The sequence below is a fragment of the Lissotriton vulgaris genome, chromosome 1_2 (genome assembly GCF_964263255.1).
Source record: "Lissotriton vulgaris chromosome 1_2, aLisVul1.2, whole genome shotgun sequence".
Classification (NCBI taxonomy): Eukaryota; Metazoa; Chordata; class Amphibia; order Caudata; family Salamandridae; genus Lissotriton; species Lissotriton vulgaris.
Genome location: NC_141686.1, coordinates 100,213,443 through 100,235,710, shown reverse-complemented (window position 1 = coordinate 100,235,710; position 22,268 = coordinate 100,213,443). Strand labels below are relative to the sequence as shown.

General features: G+C 41.0%; 3 non-coding genes across 3 annotated transcripts; all 3 read left to right on the top strand.

Annotated features, from left to right (window-relative positions):
• Window positions 1-2,020: 2,020 nt before the first annotated feature.
• On the top strand, window positions 2,021-2,320 carry LOC147733997 (signal recognition particle RNA). The gene has a single exon (XR_015307792.1).
• Window positions 2,321-19,232: 16,912 nt separating this feature from the next.
• LOC147733996 (signal recognition particle RNA) lies at window positions 19,233-19,532 on the top strand. Its single transcript, XR_015307655.1, has one exon.
• Window positions 19,533-21,129: 1,597 nt separating this feature from the next.
• LOC147733995 (signal recognition particle RNA) lies at window positions 21,130-21,429 on the top strand. The gene has a single exon (XR_015307632.1).
• The last annotated feature ends 839 nt before the right edge of the window (window positions 21,430-22,268 follow it).

Here is a 22,268-nt window from a genome sequence, read left to right as displayed (position 1 = left end):
ATAGGGAAAATAGGAACTACACTACAATATGAATGAGAAGGAGAAATAAGAGGGCCCTCCGCTCTTTGAGAGAAACATGAAAAGACTGAGAACTGTGCAACTCCCAAACATTGCAGCCTTCGGCCTTACTCCAGCCAACTCTTGCCATTTTAATACTTTTAAATCTTGATGTTGTTTAACAATCCCAGCAGAAGGGATCAGGTTGACAGGCGCTGCAGTTCTCCAGTATGGGGCTGTCCAGATCATTACTCAATCTACCTTGCATTGGCACAGTATAAAATACGTCATGAAGTTTCCTATGAAAAGGTATACAAATCTGTTTGAATCACTTCTGTTAGTCAGAGGGACCCATTCGCTGGAAGGGGCAGCGAGGACAAAAATAGCTCATTGGTATAGAACACCGGAGAGCAGTAGGTGTAACACAGCCTGAGCAAAATAGTGAGACCTAGCCTCTCTTTTTTTGACTCAAATGTGAACGTTTTGATTTTTACAAGATGGTAATGAATTATTTTTCCAAAACCAAATCTTTGTTTTTCTTTTGATATTTTTGCAGGAAATACAATGAACATTTGAACTAGGCCAGGCATTCTAGCATAGCAGACAATTCTCCAGAATTGCGACATATTGCAACAACAAGCTAGCAGGTGGAGAGGACTAAAAACTCTGTGCAGCCTAGAATAGATGGCTGTGTGATTTTCTGCAAGGATAACTGAAATGCATTCTTCATTTTAGAGCACCTGTAGGATTAAATTGATCTGTCAAGTACAAAAGTATCCGTAGAAGATCAACTTTGAAATGCGTTTGCTGGGTCTTCTGCTGCATTCCTACGTCCGGCTCTAATTCATTTTTTGATTAGCCCTCATTCAATTCCCTATGTGAATGAGAAGGAGAAATAAAAGGGCCTTCGCTCTTTGAGAGAAACATGAAAAGACTGAGAACTGTGCAACTCCCAAACATTGGAGCCTTTGGCCTTACTCCAGCCAACTCTTGTGGTTTAATACTTTTAAATCTTGATGTTGTTTAACAGTCCCAGCAGAAGGGATCAGGTTGACAGGCGCTGCAGTTCTCCAGTATGGGGCTGTCCAGATCATTACTCAATCTACCTTGCATTGGCACAGTATAAAATACGTCATGAAGTCTCCTATGAAAAGGTATACAAATCTGTTTGAATCACTTTTGTTAGTCAGGGGGACACATTCGCTGGAAGGGGCAGGGAGGACAAAAATAGCTCATTGGTATAGAACAGTGAATTAGCAGCTGATTTTGAGGTGGGAGAAGATAGAGTAATCCAACTGGACCTCAATAAACGGTTTCTTAGTATGCAGTAGCCCGCGACCACTTCTAACCCAAAAGCGTAATCTCATCCTTTTGCAGAATCAGGCAAGCTTTCACCTGCTCAAGCTGAACTGACTTTGGTCTTCTTGGCCAGCAAGAGTTCCTCTCTTGAAGCTGTTGAGGCTAGAGAACAGAATGACGCATATTCATTCTTTATAATAACTCTTCTAGCCCTCCAACTCCATATCACTTTATAACTTCCAATGTTGGAGATGTCTTCCATCATTGTGACCCTTGCTGCTTTTCTCAACATTGGCAGGCTCGGCATAACAAGAAGGGATGGATGGCTACAGGAGAGCCTGAATTGTGCCGGTAAGGTTCTACAGGGAGTCACTGGCAGATAAAGAGAAACTCAGCCCTAAGTTGGCTCTTCTCTCTCACTTTCTTTCTCCTCTGTCCCTCTACCTATCTCTCACTCTCTAAATACTAGTATCTATATTGTATTCACATCCCGTTCACAAACTTTCTGACCCTCTTCTTTTCCTTTAGGAAACTCCACATCTTTTTTAAAGGCCCTTCCCATATTCACACTGCTTCTTGATAAGACATTATTTTCCTTTCTTTGAAGGATAGTGAAATTGATTTTCTTGAAATACAGTTGGCATACCATCAATTCATCACACCGTACTTTATCATTATCCTTACTTAGGCAATGCCTTTCAACATTAGGACATGTGCTGTGTTCGCCGGGCATGGTGGCGTGTGCCTGTTGTACTAGCTACTTGGGAGGCTGAGGCTTGTGGATTGCTTGAGCTCAAGGGTTCTGGGCTGCACTCAGCTGTGTTGATCAGGTGTCCATGCTACGTTGGGTATCAATATGGTGTTCTAGAGGGAGCTGTAGAATTTCAGGTTGTGTAATGAGAGGTGCACTGACCCAGGCTGGAAACAGAGCAAGCCAAAGCTTCCATGCCCATCGGTAGCAGGACAGCACCTCAGAGCAGTAGGTGTAACAGAGCCTGAGCAAAATAGTGAGACCTAGCCTCTCTTTTTTTGACTCAAATGTGAACGTTTTGATTTTTACAAGATGGTAATGAATTATTTTTCGAAAACCAAATCTTTGTTTTTCTTTTGATATTTTTGGAGTTCGGTTGCTATGGTAACTGACATGTTACATGTTAATTACATAGGATCCATGTCTAAAACATGTTGTTAAGTTCGTTGCCTTGTTATATGTAGTCGAAAGGATTTTTCCAGCAGTGTGAAAATTCCTGGTTTAGCCGACGAAAGAGTAGTGTGGCAAGCGAAGTTACACAGTGCATTTGTTCTGTTTAAAAAAATTGTGATTTAGAATATTTCACAAGTGTTGCGGACGTTCAACACAAGTTTAGGGACCTTAAGTGTGTCTGGTTAAATGCGTAGTGAGAATTGTCTATGAAATCGTAACATTAAGTATAGGGACCTGGTGAGCCTGTTTTAAAACTTTCTGCGAAAAGAGTAGTAGATCTATCTGAGCTTGAGTGAAGGGTAAAGAAGCGTCGTCTATTCTTACTAGCGATTCCGGATTTCTATGGTTGGTTAGAGTCCTGCCAAGATTTCATGTATGTATTAATTAGGTTTCCGTTTGCGAAAGATTTTCTGAATGACTGTTAAAACTATCCTTTCTTAGCAAAGCAGACAAATGGTTTGTTTTTCTGTAGTTACTAACTAAAGTTCATTGAAAAATATCGTTTTTAAAATGGCGCTGTGAAAAGTTTTTTGTGAAGGAGGGATGAGTTTACGGAGTGACATTGAGACGCGCAGTTTCGCTGCAGCGGCAGTGTACGTCATTCGGTTCGCGCTGTGATTGGCCAACATACGTCACAGCAAGCGCACTGGTTGGTTCACGTGACAGTGACGAGCTGATAGCTGATTGGTTTATTCTGAAAACAGTATTTCTATTGGTTTAGTAAGGTGGTGACGTAGCTAAACCTGATTGGCTTGTTGGTGTCTTTCGCGCACGGATTGGCTAGAGTAGCGGAACATCAAGAAAACATTACGATCTTTTTGAAATAAGTTATTTTTAAACAATGAGTTGGTACAGTGGAGAGGAAAAGAAGCTTACATGGTTTCAGAAAATAGAAAAACGCATTTACTCCTGACAAGAAAATTGAAACGCGTGGTGGAAAATTACTTCATAAGTATAAAACACCCGCAGCGTATATGGAAGGTGAATATGGTTACCATACTGTAATTTGGTTTGAAAATTGGATGCATTACACAAAAGATGATGGCGTTTTAGCATGGCCGGAAGATGGTTCATTTAATATGAAAGTTTTGAGAAATCTGAGAGACAAAATGATGGCTCTTTTGCCAAAGTCTAGACTTACACAATTTGAAGCTTTAGTTGAATGGGAGGTTGAGATGATGGAACTCGAACGAGAAAGTAAATGTTTATCACCTAGAAACCCAAAATATATTGCAAATAGAGAAACACATGATTGTTATTGTTATTGTTATTGTCAGCTTGTATAGCGCCAATTCACCTGCAGGTCTCAGGGCGCTTTGACCGCAAAACACAACAACCGATTTAGCCAAAAGGGAGTGGAGGAACTGGGCAAGACTAAACTGGGCTGAGCGTTGCTCTGAATAGAATTGTTTTTAAGGCTTTCCTGAAACGGAGTAGATTGCCGTCCTTGCGGACGGCCTCAGGCAAATCGTTCCAGAGCTTAGGTAGTAGGACGGAGAAAGATCTCCCGCCCTTTGTGGCCAGTCTGAACCGGGGACATACAAGCAGTTGGGCGTCGGAGGACCTGAGACTTCTTTCAGGTCTGTAAATCTCTAGCCGTTCCTTGATGTACGCCGGGGCTTGTCCATAGATGGATTTGTGGGCTATACAGAGGCTTTTGAAGACTGACCTTTGCCCAACTGGCAGCCAATGAAGGCTCTGTAATAGCGGGGAGGCATGTGCTCTTCTTGGGAGTTTGAAGATGAGTCTAGCCGCGTCGTTTAGGACCACCTGCAATCTGCTAATTAAAGTTTTTGGTAGGCCCAGGTAGAGCGCATTTCCATAATCAAGCCTCGATTGTAGGGTGGCAGAAACTACTGTGCGAAGCATTGACTGGGAGAGGAGTGGAACTAATTTGCGCACCTGCCTTATGAGGCCAGTGCAGGTTCCAACCACAGTGGAGATCTGGCTGACCATTGAGAGGGCACTGTCTATCTTAATGCCTAGACTTTTGACCGCGTCGGCTGGCTTAGGGGTCGGGCCCAATTCCTGAGGCCAATACAGGTCACTCCAGGGCGAGCAATTTGATGAAACTATCAGCACCTCAGTTTTTTCGGGGTTTATTTTTAGGAGGTTCGTGGACATCCAATGGACTGTATATCTGAGCACCTCCTGTGCATGTGACTGAGCCTGTATAGTGTTGTCTATGCTCAACAGCAACTGTGTATTGACGGCATAATTGAACACACGGCAGCCCATTTCAGCTAGTGTGTTTATCAGAGGTTGAAGATATAGGTTGAACAGGAGTGGGGACAATGCTGAGCCCTGGGGGACTCCACATGTCAGGTCTCCCACTCCGGACATCCTGTCTCCCAGCTGAATCCTCTGTGTTCTCCCGGATAGAAAAGATTCCAACCATTGGTAGGCTGAACCTGTCCAAAAGTAGGGTATGGCTGACAGTATCGAACGCCGCTGAAAGATCTAATAATATCAGGGCGCTCGTTTTTTTCCTGTCAGCCATCCCTCTGAGCTCGTCCAGCACCGAGAGCATGACTAACTCGGTGCTGTGATGTGCACGGAAACCTGCCTGCATCTCATGGAGAAGATGGTTGGATTCCAGGAATGATGCCAGGGATTTCAGCACATGTTTCTCGAGCACTTTTGACAGAAACGGTAGCTGGGAAATGGGCCTGTAGTTTTTCAGGACTTTGGTGTCTGCCCCGGCTTTTTTTAGTAGTGGTTTCACTCGTGCTTCTTTGAAGCTAGTAGGAAGCCGTCCAGTATCTAATGATTTATTTAGTATAGTCAGTATGTGATCCTCTAGACTGGGGCGGGCTAAGCAGAACACACTTGGGGGGCATGGATCTGCTGGGGAGCCAGACTTTGTCTTCCTCATCAGGGATTCAAGGATTAATGGGTCAATCGGGGGGAAATTTGACATAAGAATTCCTGCCGGATTTATGACAGCCTGTTGCTCAATGGGATCAGCCACCGTACTTTTTATTTCTTGTAAAATGATGTCGACCTTTTCCAGAAAGTATTTCTGGAAGGTGTCGCAGCTAATATTGGTTTCCGTATCTTGGGTTCTTTTGGTTAGTTCCGTGAGGATTTTAAATGTTTCTTTCTGGACATTGCACGCCTTATTTATGCGGTTTTCATAGAATGTGGCTTTGGTGTCCTGAATGCATTTTTTATAAGTACGGAGCGATTTCTTGTATTGTTCACAAGTCTCGACATCTTTTTTCTTCCTCCAGTTTCTCTCCATATTTCGTAGAGTCTTTCTATGCTCCCTCAGAGCAGGTGTGAACCAGGGGGCTCCCTTTCTGCCACTATTCGCTCTTTGTAGCTTCTCGGGTGCGATCTGATCAATAGCTTTGGTCAGATAGCCCATCATATCCTTACACTCCTGATCTACATCCTTATCAGATGCTATGGGTTGGACAATTTCCGTGAGTGTCGTGGTCAGTGTTTGTAGATCAACGTTTTTCCACTGACTAATCATTTTAGTTTTTGGTGGTAGGTGTAGAGACTTTGCATCTATAGGAATGTCACAGTAGATCAGATGGTGATCTGACCAGATGCAGGGGAGGATTTTCACTAATGTCACCCTGGGATCTGTGGTCCATATTAGGTCGAGAATGTGACCTTTTATATGCGTAGGGGTATTTACCGGCTGCCTGAAGCCCAAAGAGGACATTGTTGTTTCCAAAGAGCTAGCTGTTAACTCTTTCTTCTCTTTGTCCCAGTGCAGGTTGAAATCTCCCGTAACTAGTATGTTCTTATATCTTGAGCAGATGTCGGATATGTTGGCCATGAATGAGTCATTGAAACCTGAGGTGGCGTTAGGTGGACGGTATACGGTGAGAATTGTAAGACACAAATTATCAAACATGATTTTGACCGCCAGCATATCAGCCAGATCAGTATATTCAGCCAGAATTTTTGTTGCGGCTAAGTTTTTCTTAAATAGTATTGCCACTCCTCCCCCTCGGGCATTCCCTGTACGGTTGTGGCAATAGATATCAAAGCCTGATGGAACAGCGGCTATGATGTCTGGTAGAGAGTTTTCCCCAAGCCATGTCTCGGTCAAGGTCAAGATGTCTATGTCTTCATCTTGTAGCAATGTAAATATCTCAAGGCTGTGGCAGTGTAAAGACCTTGTGTTTAAACTAACCAACTTCAAGGTGTGAGAGTGGGGCGAGGACCTACCTATATGTGGTCTCCGGATAGACAGCTCGTCCAGAATGGCTAGTGTGGCCGGGTCTGGAGACAGATTTCCCTCATTCAGTTGGTGTATTTCATCCCTAGGATAAGTGATCCAGTAGTCAGGAGTCCCAGCCCCTATGCCCGTTCGTGCGCGGACGGGCGCAGACAGGCAGGACTCTGGCACGACTCCGGCGCAAATCCGGCGCATCCGCTGAACGCGTCCGCTGCGCGGAGACATGGCCGTCTGTTTATATACTGGCGACTAGAGCGCTCAGTGTGTGGGGCCCAACCCAAGATGGCCACCACGGAACCACGAGCCCGGGACCCGGGGGCTTGACCAACCCTGCCAAGCACCACCAGGGATCGGGGGGGGGGAAGGAAATGAGCTACCTCGATGTAAAGCTAAGCAGGCAGGAATAAAGGTTTCCGAAATGCTGCAAGTGTGGCTGGCAATGTGTGTGCAAAATAGCGCTAAAACTGATAGGGGGTCGGACACAAAGGAGAAAATACAAATTTAAAAAACAGCGCAATTTAAAAGCGTGAACCACTCGGTTTCAGCCTCGGGGGTGCAATGGGTGCAATCTCGCGACTAAAGTTCCCTCCTTCCTTTTATACTGGCGACTAGAGCGCTCAGTGTGTGGGGCCCAACCCAAGATGGCCACCACGGAACCACGAGCCCGGGACCCGGGGGCTTGACCAACCCTGCCAAGCACCACCAGGGATCGGGGGGAAGGAAATGAGCTACCTCGATGTACAGCTAAGCAGGCAGGAATAAAGGTTTCCGAAATGCTGCAAGTGTGGCAAGGACAAAGTGAGATGCTGGAGAAAGGCAGACATGTATGATGGTCTGTACCCAGTGAGAATAATGATTACTGAAGATCCAGGTCAAAAGAAAAGTAAACTTGATGAGGAATTAGATGATGCAGTTTTAGAAGACATTTATTGTACTAAACGCAAACCGCCACCTTATCAAGCAAATTCACAAAGTACTCCGAGAGTTTCTACAGGAACTTCTCCAAGTGCACCTCCTAGGGTAGTTGATGAAGGTTCACCTAGATTTTTAATATTACCTAAAAGGGTAGGGTCGATAAATAATTCTAGTACACCCAGAGAAAATAGATTTTCTGAACAGAGAGATGATTTTCCGAGAAATTCAGAAAAATTTTCTGATATGCCGGACATTTCAAAATATAATAAAGCAAAGGAAGATTTAATTCAACAATTAACAAAAGGCATGGAAGCAGTGACAGTACCAGTAACAATTGGTCCTGTGGTACCAGTTTTTGATCAGGAGAAATAAGACATTCAGCTTTGACAGTCCCATTAAATGTAGAAATTCAAAAAGTGTCTGAAAACTTTTATTCAGAGCTTTCAGAGATACATGGGGAAAAATCTATGATGCCAAATCTAACTTTTAATCAAAGCTTGACAGGTTGTCAAACACCATCAGTTGCTGAATCTGATTCAGCTTCTTCAGAAAGAAGCCTAAATAAAATAGATTTAACGCAAAATGCGTTGTCTTCAGAAGCCCCTGAATTTAAAAAGCTTGATGTTGCAAAATTAAAAGCTGATTTGGAGGAATTATTAATTGGCACAATTGGTACTGACAATTTAAGATTTTATCAGGATGATGAACTTCTTTTTATTTGCAAGAGTATTCAGTGGAAAACAAAAAACAGGTATGAACAACTGGAAGAAATGGCTGCTGAATTGGAAATTGATTTAAGCAAACAGAAACATTTGCAAAAACATTACAGAGTAGATTTTTCTGAGAAAGATATTGATAATCTCAATACTTCTGGAAGAATATCACATATTAGAGAATTGATTGCTTTCCTTAAAAGATTAGGTGAATTAGGTAAATGGAGAATGAAATGGTCAAAGAACAAAGAACACGATAAAAGAGACAAGGGAGAATCAGTTTCTGAATTTCCAATGAGGGAAATAGCAGGGGGAGGATATGTGCATGTCCCTTGGTCTAGAGAGGACATCCTGTTATTTACCAACGATTTTCCTCGGCTCGGAGAAAAGCCAGTGGAATGGTACCGTCAGGTAGACAAATTCATTAAGGTGTCAAAAGTTCTGTGGATTGATCTGGATGGATTATTTGATAGTGTTGTTCCATCAGATCTTTGGACAGAATGCAAAATTTCTGTGAGTTGGCCCAAAGAAGAACCTGCTCGAGACACAATTACAGGTGCCCCATCAAAGGAGGTCATGGAAATATACAATAAAGTAATTTATAGGCTAAAAGAAAAAATTCCCCCGAAAGAAGTAGACTGGGTTAAAATTGACAGAACAAATCAAGAGCCAAAAGAGTCAGTACATTCATTTTATGAAAGGTTACTGCTAGTTTTTAAACAATACAGTGGCTATGAAAAACTAAGTGAAAAGGACATGAGCAACTTTATTTACAGATTTGTCTTTGGTTTGAGACCTGAAATAAGTGAGATGATTAAACATGGAATTGTGGGTTGGCAATCACTTTCAGTTGATGACATCCTGAGAAAAGCCAAATATTGCAGTGATGAGATGGATGCAAAGCAGAAAAACCTTAAAGAAAAGGCAATGTGGGCGCAAGTGAAGGTAGCTGAGCAACAGCAGATGGCTTTTGAAAATAAAAATGTGCATCAGAATCAAGGCAAATTTAGAAATAATTTTAATAACAAGCCTAAATTTATTGTGAACATTGAAGAGCTAAAACAAAAGCTCCCATGTTTTAATTGCGGCGAAATTGGACACTGGAAGTGCGAGTGTAAAAATCCGCCCAGAAATTTTAAAAATCAATCATTGAATCCACAGATGCAGAGTGAGATAAATCAGCAACAGCAGCTACAGCAGCAGTTAAACGAGTTAAGTCAGCAACGACAGCTACAGCGACAGGTAGTGAATCAGCAGAGCCAGAATCCACAAGCACCTTTTCCACAAGCACCTTTCCCTAACTGTGTGAATTCTCAAAGATATACTCCAGAAACAGGTTTCTGCTGAGGAAATCAGGTAAACGGTTTGTCAAAAACGAATGTGTCAAATGTTTCTCAACAGTTTTGGTTGAAAGAAAATGAAGCAAGTGATTCCTCAGAAGATTATCAAGACGGTGCCTGAGAGAGGAGGAAGAGTATGTGCTTGGACCTACTCTTGAGGTAGATCAGGCTGGTCCATTTGTTAATGGTAAAGTGAACGATGTAGATGTCACTTTTCTTGTGGACACATGTGCTACCCGTTCTACTGTTAGATCAGCAGAAATTGAAAACCTTCCTCTCTCAGGTGAAACCATTCAAGTTGTAGGTGTAGCAAATCAACAGATTAAAACAAATCTAACTGAGCCTGTAAAAATTGAGATTGGGAACTTCAAAGATAAACACAGGTTTCGCGTTTGTGTTAGTAGTCCTGTACATTTATTGGGTCGTGATATTCTCTGTAAGATGAATTGTAGAATCTATTGCTCACCGGATGGTATTGAGCTACAAACTTCAGAAGTAGATGGTCTTTACAAATTGACAATGCTAATGGTCGAAGAAGAAAGTAAATTATTTCCTGCCTTTGACAAAAACAATTTGCCTGAAGAGCTTAAAAGGCCAGTCAATCCAGAAATTTGGGACTTAACTGGAAACGATATGGGTCTCATGAAACATGAGGATCCAGTAAAAATTACTGTAAAACAAGGAATAGATTTCCCGTATGTTCCTCAGTATAAAATGAAAGCTGAAACAATTGAAGGAGTAATTCCTGTGGTTGAAAAATTTATAAGTCAAGGTGTTCTAAAAGAAATTGAGAGCAGCCCATGTAATTCACCGATTATGGGTATCAAAAAGCCAAACGGTACTTACAGAATTGTTCAGGACCTAAGAAAAATTAATCAGATTGTTGTTCCATGTTGCCCAATAGTTCCAAACCCTGCGGTAATTCTTTATCAGATTCCGCATGATGCAGAATGGTATACGGTTATAGACCTATGTAATGCCTTCTCTACAGTTCCACTGCATCCAGAAAGCCAACAAATTTTTGCATTCAGGTTCTAGAACCGCATTCTAGCATGGTGTCGTATCCCACAGGGGTATACTGAAAGCCCATCTATCTTTAATCAGTTGTTAAAGAAATCACTGGAAGATTTAGTTTTACCTGGAAATTCGACATTGGTCCAGTATATTGATGACCTTCTGGTGGCTGCAAAAACACAAGAAAATTGTGTAACTGGCACCATTACTCTTTTGAATCGTTTGGCAGATGAAGGACATAAAGTGTCACCTGCAAAATTACAGTTTTGTAAACAAGAGGTGAAATATCTTGGTCCCAGAATAGCGAAGGGAATCAGAAGTGACAATAGAAAGAATTAAAATGATTCGAGCAATACAGCCCCCGACAACACAAAGACAGGTCAGAATGTTTCTGGGAATGGTTGGTTACTGTCGTCAGTGGATTAGTGGATTTTTAGTAATTGCAAAACCATTACAAAGACTGACAAAAGCAGACATTAAAGATCCAATTACTCTGACAAAAACTGAATTAAAGGCTTTTGAGCAGTTAAAAGAAGTTTGTGTGAAGCTCCAGCTTTGGGAATGCCAGACTATGAAAAAGAATTCGAATTGTACTGCAGTGAAAGAGAAGGTTGTGCACTGTCAGTTCGAATTCAGAGACACAGGAAACTGAGAAAGCTGTTTGCTTATTTCTCAGCTGTTTTGGACCCTGTTGCAAAAGCTTTGCCAGGTTGCTTAAAAGCAGTGGCTGCAACAAGTGTAAGCCTTGAGCAGAGTGAAGGAATCATAATGGGATTTCCTGTAAAAGTATATGTACCACACTCAGTTGAAATTCTTCTTACCAGAAGCAAAACACAGCATTTGACAAGTAACAGGTTAACAAAATATGAGAAAACGATTCTGGGATCAGATAATGTTTCTATTGCAAGATGTGTGAACTTAAATCCTTCCACATTACTGCCGGATGGTGTTGTTACTGAAGCTAATAATGAAAATGACATTGATCACGAGTGCTTGGATGTTGTAGATTACTGCACCAAGCCCAGGCAGGATATAAAAGATGTTCCATTACCTGAATCTGATTTGGTTTACTTTGTTGAGGGTTCCTGTCTGAGAACAGAAGAGGGCATTTTGAGAGCAGCATACTCAGTATGTACAGTCTCAGATGTTGTAGAGGGTTCACCTCTTGATGGAATTCGTTCAGCTCAGATTGCAGAATTAATTGGTTTAATTCGAGCCTGTGAAAGAGCTAAAGGGAAAAGGATTACCATAGTGACTGACAGTCAGTATGGATATGGCGTTGTCCATGATTATGGTCAGCTCTGGTCTCAAAGAGGTTATTTAATCTCTGCAGGAATGCCAATCAGAAATGCAAAATTAATCAAAAGACTGATAGATGGCATTCAGTTACCAGAAAAAATTGCTGTTGTGAAATGTGCAGCACATAAAAAGGGTGAAGACTATATTACCAAAGGTAATGCTTACGCAGATGAGATTGCTAAATACTGCGCAAGGAATAATTATTCAATCAATCGAGAAAAGGACAAAGTCACATTTTGAACTCTCTCATGCTAATATCTGTAGTTGAAACATGGCAGGGAGTAAAAGAATTACAAGATGAGGCAGACGATGAAGAGAAAAATACATGGTTAAAAGCAGAATGCAGACAGTGAGAGGAAGATGGAGTCTGGGTTTACAAAGATGACAGACCAGTAATGCCAAATTGCATGCTTGCTGACATGGCACGGATGTATCATGGTCCAGGGCATTTAGGAAGAGACTCCATGATCAGATTATTCAGAGAAACATGGTTCAGTCCAAAATTCAGAATTATTGCAAAATCACTTTGCCAGAGATGCTTGACCTGCCAGCAATTGAATCCAAAGAGGAAAACTGTTGTAAGTTTGGGAACCATAGGACGGGAGGGTGGTCCTTTTACCAGGTTGCAAATGGATTTTATTGACATGCCACAACACAATAGGCTTAGGTACGTGCTAATAATTGTTTGTCTGTTTTCAAGATGGGTGGAAGCTTTCCCAACTCGTCACAATGACTCAGTCACTGTGGCAAAATTACTCTTGAGGGAGATCATACCTAGATATGGTTTTCCGGTGACTATTGAAAGTGATCGTGGAACGCATTTTGAAAACAGATTGTTAAAATTGATTTGTGAAGCATTGGGCATTGAGCAGAAATTACACTGTGCATACAGACCAGAAGCATCAGGTGTTGTAGAGCAAATAAATGGAACAATCAAAAACAGAATTTCAAAAATGTGTCTAGCAACAGGAGTAAAGTGGACGGATGCTCTTCCACTTGTTTTGATGTCTTTGAGAAGTACTCCTGACAAAAAGACAGGCCTTAGTCCTCATGAAATCTTAATGGGTAGAGTGATGAGGCAAGCATTTGTTCCAGTTGGCAAGCTTTTGAGTATTAATGTATAATATAATATAAAGTGCAATTATTGAGTACTGTCAGAACCTCTCTGATGTAGTAAATTCTGTATTTCATCAGGTGGGAACAGATGTGATTACAAAAGAGAAAGAGCAAGCTCCTGATCTGATACCTGGAGACTGGGTCAGAACAAAGGTTCATCGAAGGAGAAATCGTTTAGTGCCCAGATGGCAGAAGGCAAGACAAGTGATTCTTGTTACAACAAATGCTATCAAGTGTAGGGGTCTGAAAAGGTGGGTGCATGCAAGTCATACCATTCGTGTACCGCCTCCTGATGATCTTGATGAAGAGAGTGACACAACAACTGATTCAGATTCAGAGGGAGATGCTGAAGGTCCAGATTCTGATGATCAGCAAGAGAATTGTGATCCAAAGAATTCAGATGCAAATCAAGTATTGAATGAAAAAGATCTGGAAATTGTTACTCTAGATCAAGAAAATGATGAAAACTGCTAGAAAAAGAATCTCAAGCAGAAAAGGAAGATTCTGAAGCAGAAACAGAGTTAGAAGCAGAAAATTCTGAGCAAGAAGATAATCAAGTCCAGGAGAGTATTGAAAAGCAGAAGAGTAGCTCTGAATGCAGGAACAAGAATTCTGAAACTGGGAAGCTAAAGGTGATCGCCGAAGAAGAGGAAGAATTACCAAGTACCAGCTATAAGGATGATGATGTTTCTAACGGAGTGAAGCTACCGAGTAAAGAAGTTCCTAGGTACAGATTTGAAGTCTCAGAAACTGATTCAGACGAGAGCGATGAGGAGTCTGTAATAAGAAAACTCAGGAAAAGAGCTTGGAAAGCTGAATGCAACGAAAATGTGCCAAAGAAGAAAATCTTGAAAAAAGGAGATGCTTGGCCAAAAGAAAATCTGAAATTCAAGTTAGTGAAAAAAACAAAGGATCAGGTTAATGAAATTTCTAGTCAAAAGGGTGATTCTGAAAATAAAAACGAGAAAGCTAGAAAAATTGAAGTAATTAGTGGTAAAGCAAAAAGAGTGATTAGACCGAATCAAAGGTACAAGTCCCCAGAGTGGACATACATTATCATACCGCCAATTGTGGATGTTGGAAGTAGCAGTCAAGAGGATTTGGAAGAAGCTAGTGACAATGATTGAAGTTGTTTTCTTTTAAAAATCAGGATTTAATTTTTGGCATAAGGCTGAAGAAAATGTTAGGTGACACAAGGTTGAAGAAATTGTGTTAGCTGGGAAAGACACATACATGTGACGCAAGGTCGAAGAAAAGCTGTTTAGGGTTTAGCTTTTAAAATAAAAATAAAAAAAAACTTTAAAGGGGAGAAATATATATTTTACAGTACTTACATACATTATTCACATATTTTTTAAATTTTTGTTTTTAATTTTTGTTTTTGATTCCACATTTTAAAATGCCTAGTTCTGATACTTCAAGGTGCTCCATCTTGAAAAGAGGTTGCAAAATGTCTTCAATTTGTGTGGTCCTTCTAATTTTATTCTGGTTAATACTAGCTGTTGTTTATCCTTTTGGCTTTGATAAGCAGAAATTTAAGGCAAATATGACAAGTAGAGTTGAGGTGAAACAAGAAAAACATGCTGGCAAGACTAACAGAATTATTGAGCATAATCCAGAGATCCATCAAGATAGATCTGTTGGAGATTTTTCTAGCAATTCATTTTCTAGGCTTTTATCTGAGTATGTTAAAGTCATGAATGTAAAGGATTGCTTTGTCTGTGTAAAGCTTCCTGCTTCTGTCTCAGAGGGGGTTACCTACAATATGTTACCCCTCACATATGGCATCACGTGCAGTGAATTTGCTAGCTTGTTTTATCAAACAGGTTGATTGGAGTACTATTACTCAGACTTTGATGAGGTTTTTGCGAACCTCAAAGTTGTAAATAGCCTAAACAAAGTCAGACCTGCTAAGCAGATGAGGGAATTCTTTATGGTAACTAATGAGCTTAATTACGAATATGCTTACAGAAACAATTTAACATGCAAAATGAGAGCAGAAGAAAAGACTTTCTTAAACATGGTTGAGGATAGAAGAGCAATTTACAAAAGAAATGAGGTACTCAAACATGCTAAGTCGAAGTTTTGGCAGACAGAGGATCCCAAGCTCAATGGTGTTAACAGAAATGCAGCTGTACACATAGATGAACCAGTTAGTGGTAAATTTTGTATTAGAAGAGATAACACACTTTATGATAACTTTTTTGTGGGTGCAAGCTAATGTGAGGATACATACCTTATCAACGTGGGATGGGGATTTAAAGGTGGGAAAGATCCTATTTTCCCTGGAATTTATTTTGTTTGTGGTAACAAGGCGTACTTTAGCCTCCCAGACCATTGGTATCGGACGTGTTATCTTGGATTAGTTTTCCCTAAGATTTTTCATGTTGACAGAAATGCAGAGGGTACCTTTGAATTTGGAGAACATCTGAATAGGTACAAGAGGGAAAGTTTTACAGAAGTTTTGGGAGACATTTTTGGCGCAGTCATTCCCATGGTAGGAATAACCCTGAATTCGATCAAAATTAGAAAGGTTTCCACAATTGTAGATAGATTGTCAACAGACACTGCAAGTGGTTTCCAATTAGTCAACACAGAACGTGTTGCTACCCGAAGCATGGTTATGCAGAATTGTCTTGCTTTAGACATTCTGCTTGCAAAAGAGGGAGGAGTCTGTGGGGTTTTGCATATCCAGCATTGTTGTACTTATATTCCTGACAAGAGTCGGAATATTGAGACACTCATTAAGAATATTACTGAATTCCGTGAAGAAATTGAACCCCTGGAGGAAGAAAATTTCACTGAACGATTAGGCAAAAGAATTGAGGCAATTAAAGATTGGTTTTCAGAGATTGGTAGTTCAATCATTGGCAAAGTGCTCTGTCTAGTAACTGTCATCATTATAGTGATACTTCTCCTAAAAATTAGTTGTATGATCCATAAGAGGAAAAAGCATCAGAAGGAGAAGAGGAGGATATATAAACTTAGAAAGGAGCAGGAGAAGGAAATTGAATTAGAAGAGATGCTGCGGGCTCAATATGAAAGTTTTGGACAAACTGCTGAAACAGGAGTTTAGGGAAACTAATACTGAAAGAAAACAAAATGTGACATTTCTAAATTTGGTGCAAAATTTTCTACATTTTGGGTGTTGTTTGGTGATTTTGAAATCACCAGATGAGGGAGTTGATGGAGCGAGTTTCAGAAATAAATTTATTCTGGCTCGTGATATTAATCTCCTATAACTTGACTAATTATATTAATGAATGTTTGCATGGTTTGTATTACTAAATCAATCTAAAGTTAAATTGCAAAACACTATTACACACGGGACTAACGATATGTGCTTTATGTTGCATTTGCAAGTGCGTTTTATAATGAATAACTAATTATGTTTTGTTTGTCCTATTGTCTTTGTCAACATTAATGCAGCTGATTAATTAATGACATGTGCCTATTTTATATGTGCTTTTGTCTATGTTGTGTCTGTTTATCTTTTTCAGATATATGAAGAATCCTGCTGGACTTATGAAGAATGGTAGATTTTTAAATGTCGTTTTTCTGTGTGCTTTTGCTTTTGCTAGGTGACTTATATTAATGGGTTAACATTAGCATTGGAGGGTGGTTAACAGAATGACATGTATTACCTGAATTAATTATTGTTTTGTGTTTGTTTGAATACTAGCCCGAGAAAAAGGTTTGAGGCCTAGGTTTGTTGAAAAATGCTGGTTAGCCTGACAGTGATGAGCCAAGCACAGCCATGATGGAAAGCTTTTCCATGGAGACATTTCTTTGAATAAGTGGATGGCAAAAGAAGAACAAATGTGCGAGACGTGCTCTGAAAGTTATTATTTCCAAGGCTAAGGAAGTGACAAGTGGCAGATTAACCGAGCTATGGAGGAAACTGTGAACTGTTTTCAGTAGAATGTATCAAACCTCGGAAGCTGGTGTCGCCTCTCGTGAAAGGACAATGGCATGACGTTTTGACGTTTTCGAAATAGTGGCCTCATGATGGTCGGACGACTAGCAACCAATCAGGTTGCTGAAAGACTTTAATGTTAACATTTTAGCTAGATTAGTGAGTTAGAAAGGTATAAAGTCTTTGCTCCTTGAGAGGAGCAGGGCTGACTGTTCCTGAGGGCGAAGTGCTGTCCGATTTCTTGGGACACGTAAGACTAACTTTAAATGTCTTTTCTTTACAGGTCAGAAAGCTTAGCATAGGGAATTAGGCTTGAGTTTATTTTAAATCATGATTTTGGTCTTTCTTGAAATGCCAGTTCTTTGTGCCTTTAATGCTGAAATAAAGATTTCATTTTAATATAAAAGTTTGCAAATAATAAAGAGCTAATAAAGTGATTTAAAATAATATGCTTAAAATTTTAAATAAAAGACTTAAAACGTCAAGCTGGTCTTGATTATTTTAGTCGTTACCATTAGCTGATTCGTTGGCCAAAAGTGGCCTAATTAAATGTTTGCGTTAATTACCATGGTTAAATATGTTATACTGCAGTTGTACATAGTGTACATATGATACAGACAGTTCGATTAATTGGGCCACTTGATTCAGATGCCCAATTTCTGTCTCAGTTGCATGGGCCTTGTGTGAATTATATGATGGTAAGTATCAGGTAGATTGAGACAGAATTTCTATACGGGCGCTGGATCAAACATTTGAACTAGCATAGCAGACAATTCTCCAGAATTGCGACATATAGCAACAACAAGCTAGCAGGTGGAGAGGACTGAAAACTCTGTGCAGCCTAGAATAGATGGCTGTGTGATTTTCTGCAAGGATGACTGAAATGCATTCTTCATTTTAGAGCACCTGTAGGATTAAATTGATCTGTCAAGAACAAAAGTATCCTTAGAAGAGCAACTTTGAAATGTGTTTTCTGGGTCTTCTGCTGCATTCCTACGTCCAGCTCTAATTCATGTTTTGATTAGCCCTCATTCAATTCCATATATGAATGAGAAGGAGAAATAAGAGGGCCCTCCGCTCTTTGAGAGAAACATGAAAAGACTGAGAACTGTGCAACTCCCAAACATTGGAGCCTTCGGCCTTACTCCAGCCAACTCTTGCGGTTTAATACTTTTAAATCTTGATGTTGTTTAACAATGCCAGCAGAAGGGATCAGGTTGACAGGCGCTGCAGTTCTCCAGTATGGGACAGTCCAGATCATTACTCAATCTACCTTGAATTGGCACAGTATAAAATACGTCATGAAGTCTCCTATGAAAAGGTATACAAATCTGTTTGAATCACTTTTGTTAGTCAGGGGGACCCATTTGCTGGAAGGGGCAGGGAGGACAAAAATAGCTCATTGGTATAGAACACTGAATTAGCAGCTGATTTTGAGGTGGGAGAAGATCGAGTAAACCAACTGGACCTCAATAAACGGTTTCTTAGTATGCAGTAGCCCGCGACCACCTCTAACCCAAAAGCGTAATCTCATCCTTTTGCAGAATCAGGCAAGCTTTCACCTACTCAAGCTGAACTGACATTGGTCTTCTTGGCCAGCAAGAGTTCCTCTCTTGAAGCTGTTGGGGCTAGAGAACAGAATGACGCATATTCATTCTTTATAATAACTCTTCTAGCCCTCCAACTCCATACCACTTTATTACTTCCAATGTTGCAGATGTCTTCCATCATTGTGACCCTTGCTGCTTTTCTCAATATTGGCTGCTCGGCATAACAAGAAGGGATGGATGGCTACAGGAGAGCCTGAATTGTGCCTGTAAGGTTCTACAGGGAGTCACTGGCAGATAAAGAGAAACTCAGCCCTAAGTTGGCTCTTCTCTCTCACTTTCTTTCTCCTCTGTCCCTCTACCTATCTCTCACTCTCTAAATACTAGTATCTATATTGTATTCACATCCCCTTCACAAACTTTCTGACCCTACTTCCTCTCTCCCTTAAATCAGTTCAACCCTCTTCTTTTCCTTTAGGAAACTCCACATCTTTTTTAAAGGCCCTTCCCATATTCACACTGCTTCTTGATAAGACATTATTTTCCTTTCTTTGAAGGATAGTGAAATAGATTTTCTTGAAATACGGTTGGCATACCATCAATTCATTACACCGTACTTTATCATTATCCTTACTTAAGCAATGCATTTCATCATTAGGACATGTACTGTGTTTGCTGGGCATGGTGGCGTGTGCCTGTTGTCCTAGCTACTTGGGAGGCTGAGGCTTGTGGATTGCTTGAGCTCAGGGGTTCTGGGCTGCACTCAGCTGTGTTGATCAGGTGTCCATGCTACGTTGGGTATCAATATGGTGTTCTAGAGGGAGCTCTAGAATTTCAGGTTGTGTAATGAGAGGTGCACCGACCCAGGCTGGAAACAGAGCAGGCCAAAGCTTCCATGCCCATCGGTAGCAGGACAGCACCTGAGAGCAGTAGGTGTAACACAGCCTGAGCAAAATAGTGAGACCTAGCCTCTCTTTTTTTGACTCAAATGTGAACGTTTTGATTTTTACAAGATGGTAATGAATTATTTTTCCAAAACCAAATCTTTGTTTTTCTTTTGCTATTTTTGCAGGATGTACAATGAACATTTGTACTGGGCCGGGCATTCTAGCATAGCAGACAAGTCTCCAGAATTGCGACATATTGCAACAACAGGCTAGCAGGTGGAGAGGACTGAAAACTCTGTGCAGCCTAGAATAGATGGCTGTCTGATTTTCTGCAAGGATGACTGAAATGCATTCTTCATTTTAGAGCACCTGTAGGATTAAATTGATCTGTCAAGTACAAAAGTATCCTTAGAGGATCAACTTTGAAATGCGTTTGCTGGGTCTTCTGCTGCATTCCTACGTCCAGCTCTAATTCATTTTTTGATTAGCCCTCATTCAATTCCATATATGAATGAGAAGGAGAAATAGAGGGCCCTTCGCTCTTTGAGAGAAACATGATAAGACTGAGAACTGTGCAACTCCCAAACATTGGAGCCTTCGGCCTTACTCCAGCCAACTCTTGCTGTTTAATACTTTTAAATCTTGATGTTGTTTAACAATGCCAGCAGAAGGGATCAGGTTGACAGTCGCTGCAGTTCTCCAGTATGGGGCTGTCCAGATCATTACTCAATCTACCTTGCATTGGCACAGTATAAAATACGTCATGAAGTCTCCTATGAAAATGTATACAAATCTGTTTGAATCACTTTTGTTAGTCAGGGGGACCCATTCGCTGGAAGGGGCAGGGAGGACAAAAATAGCTCATTGGTATAGAACACTGAATAAGCAGCTGATATTGAGGTGGGAGAAGATCGACTAATCCAACTGGACCTCAATAAACGATTTCTTAGTATGCAGTAGCCCGCGACCACTTCTAACCCAAAAGCGTAATCTCATCCTTTTGCAGAATCAGGCAAGCTTTCACCTGCTCAAGCTGAACTGACATTGGTCTTCTTGGCCAGCAAGAGTTCCTCTCTTGAAGCTGTTGAGGCTAGAGAACAGAATGACGCGTATTAATTCTTTATAATAACTCTTCTAGCCCTCCAACTCCATACCACTTTATAACTTCCAATGTTGCAGATGTCTTCCATCATTGTGACCCTTGCTACTTTTCTCAACATTGGCTGGCTCGGCATAACAAGAAGGGATGGATGGCTACAGGAGAGCCTGAATTGTGCCTGTAAGGTTCTACAGGGAGTCACTGGCAGATAATGAGAAACTCAGCCCTAAGTTGGCTCTTCTCTCTCACTTTCTTTCTCCTCTCTCCCTCTACCTATCTCTCACTCTCTAAATACTAGTATCTATATTGTATTCACATCCCCTTCACAAACTTTCTGACCCTACTTCCTCTCTCCCTTAAATCAGTTCAACCCTCTTCTTTTCCTTTTGGAAACTCCACATCTTTTTTAAAGGCCCTTCCCATATTCACACTGCTTTTTGATAAGACATTATTTTCCTTTCTTTGAAGGATAGTGAAATTGATTTTCTTGAAACATGGTTGGCAAACCATCAATTCATTACACCGTACTTTATCATTATCCTTACTTAAGCAATGCATTTCATCATTAGTACATGTGCTGTGCTCGCCGGGCATGGTGGCATGTGCCTGTTGTCCTAGCTACTTGGGAGGCTGAGGCTTGTGGATTGCTTGAGTTCAGGGGTTCTGGGCTGCACTCAGCTGTGTTGATCAGGTGTCCATGCTACATTGGGTATCAATATGGTGTTCTAGAGGGAGCTCTAGAATTTCAGATTGTTTAATGAGAGGTGCACCGACCCAGGCTGGAAACAGAGCAGGCCAAAGCTCCCATGCCCATCGGTAGCAGGACAGCACCTGAGAGCAGTAGGTGTAACACAGCCTGAGCAAAATAGTGAGACCTAGCCTCTCTTTTTTTGACTCAAATGTGAACGTTTTGATTTTTACAAGATGGTAATGAATTATTTTTCCAAAACCAAATCTTTGTTTTTCTTTTGATATTTTTGCAGGAAATACAATGAACATTTGAACTGGGCCGGGCATTCTAGCATAGCAGACAATTCTCCAGAATTACGACATATTGCAACAACAAGCTAGCAGGTGGAGAGGACTGAAAACTATGTGCAGCCTAGAATAGATGGCTGTGTGATTTTCTGCAAGGATGACTGAAATGCACTCTTCATTTTAGAGCACCTGTAGAATTAAATTGATCTGTCAAGTACAAAAGTATCCTTAGAAGTGCAACTTTGAAATGCGTTTGCTGGGTCTTCTGCTGCATTCATACGTCCAGCTCTAATTCATTTTTTGATTAGCCCTCATTTAATTCCATATATGAATGAGAAGGAGAAATAAGAGGGCCCTTCGCTCTTTGAGAGAAACATAAAAAAACTGAGAACTGTGCAACTCCCAAACATTGGAGCCTTCGGCCTTACTCCAGCCAACTCTTGCGGTTTAATACTTTTAAATGTTGATGTTGTTTAACAATCCCAGCAGAAGGGATCAGATTGACAGGAACTACAGTTCTCCAGTATGGGGCTGTCTAGATCATTACTCAATCTACCTTGATTTGGCCCAGTATAAAATACGTCATGAAGAGGCGTGGCCGGGCAAGATGGCCGAGCAGACGTGACCTGCTTTGGCTCCCGGTCCGCGCAGTGCTTGGTGAGCTCTATTGTTAGCGAACCTCGATGGAATCGCAACCGCAAACCATCCCCGGGCGGTGGAAACCCTGAGGCACAAAAGGGTGGCAT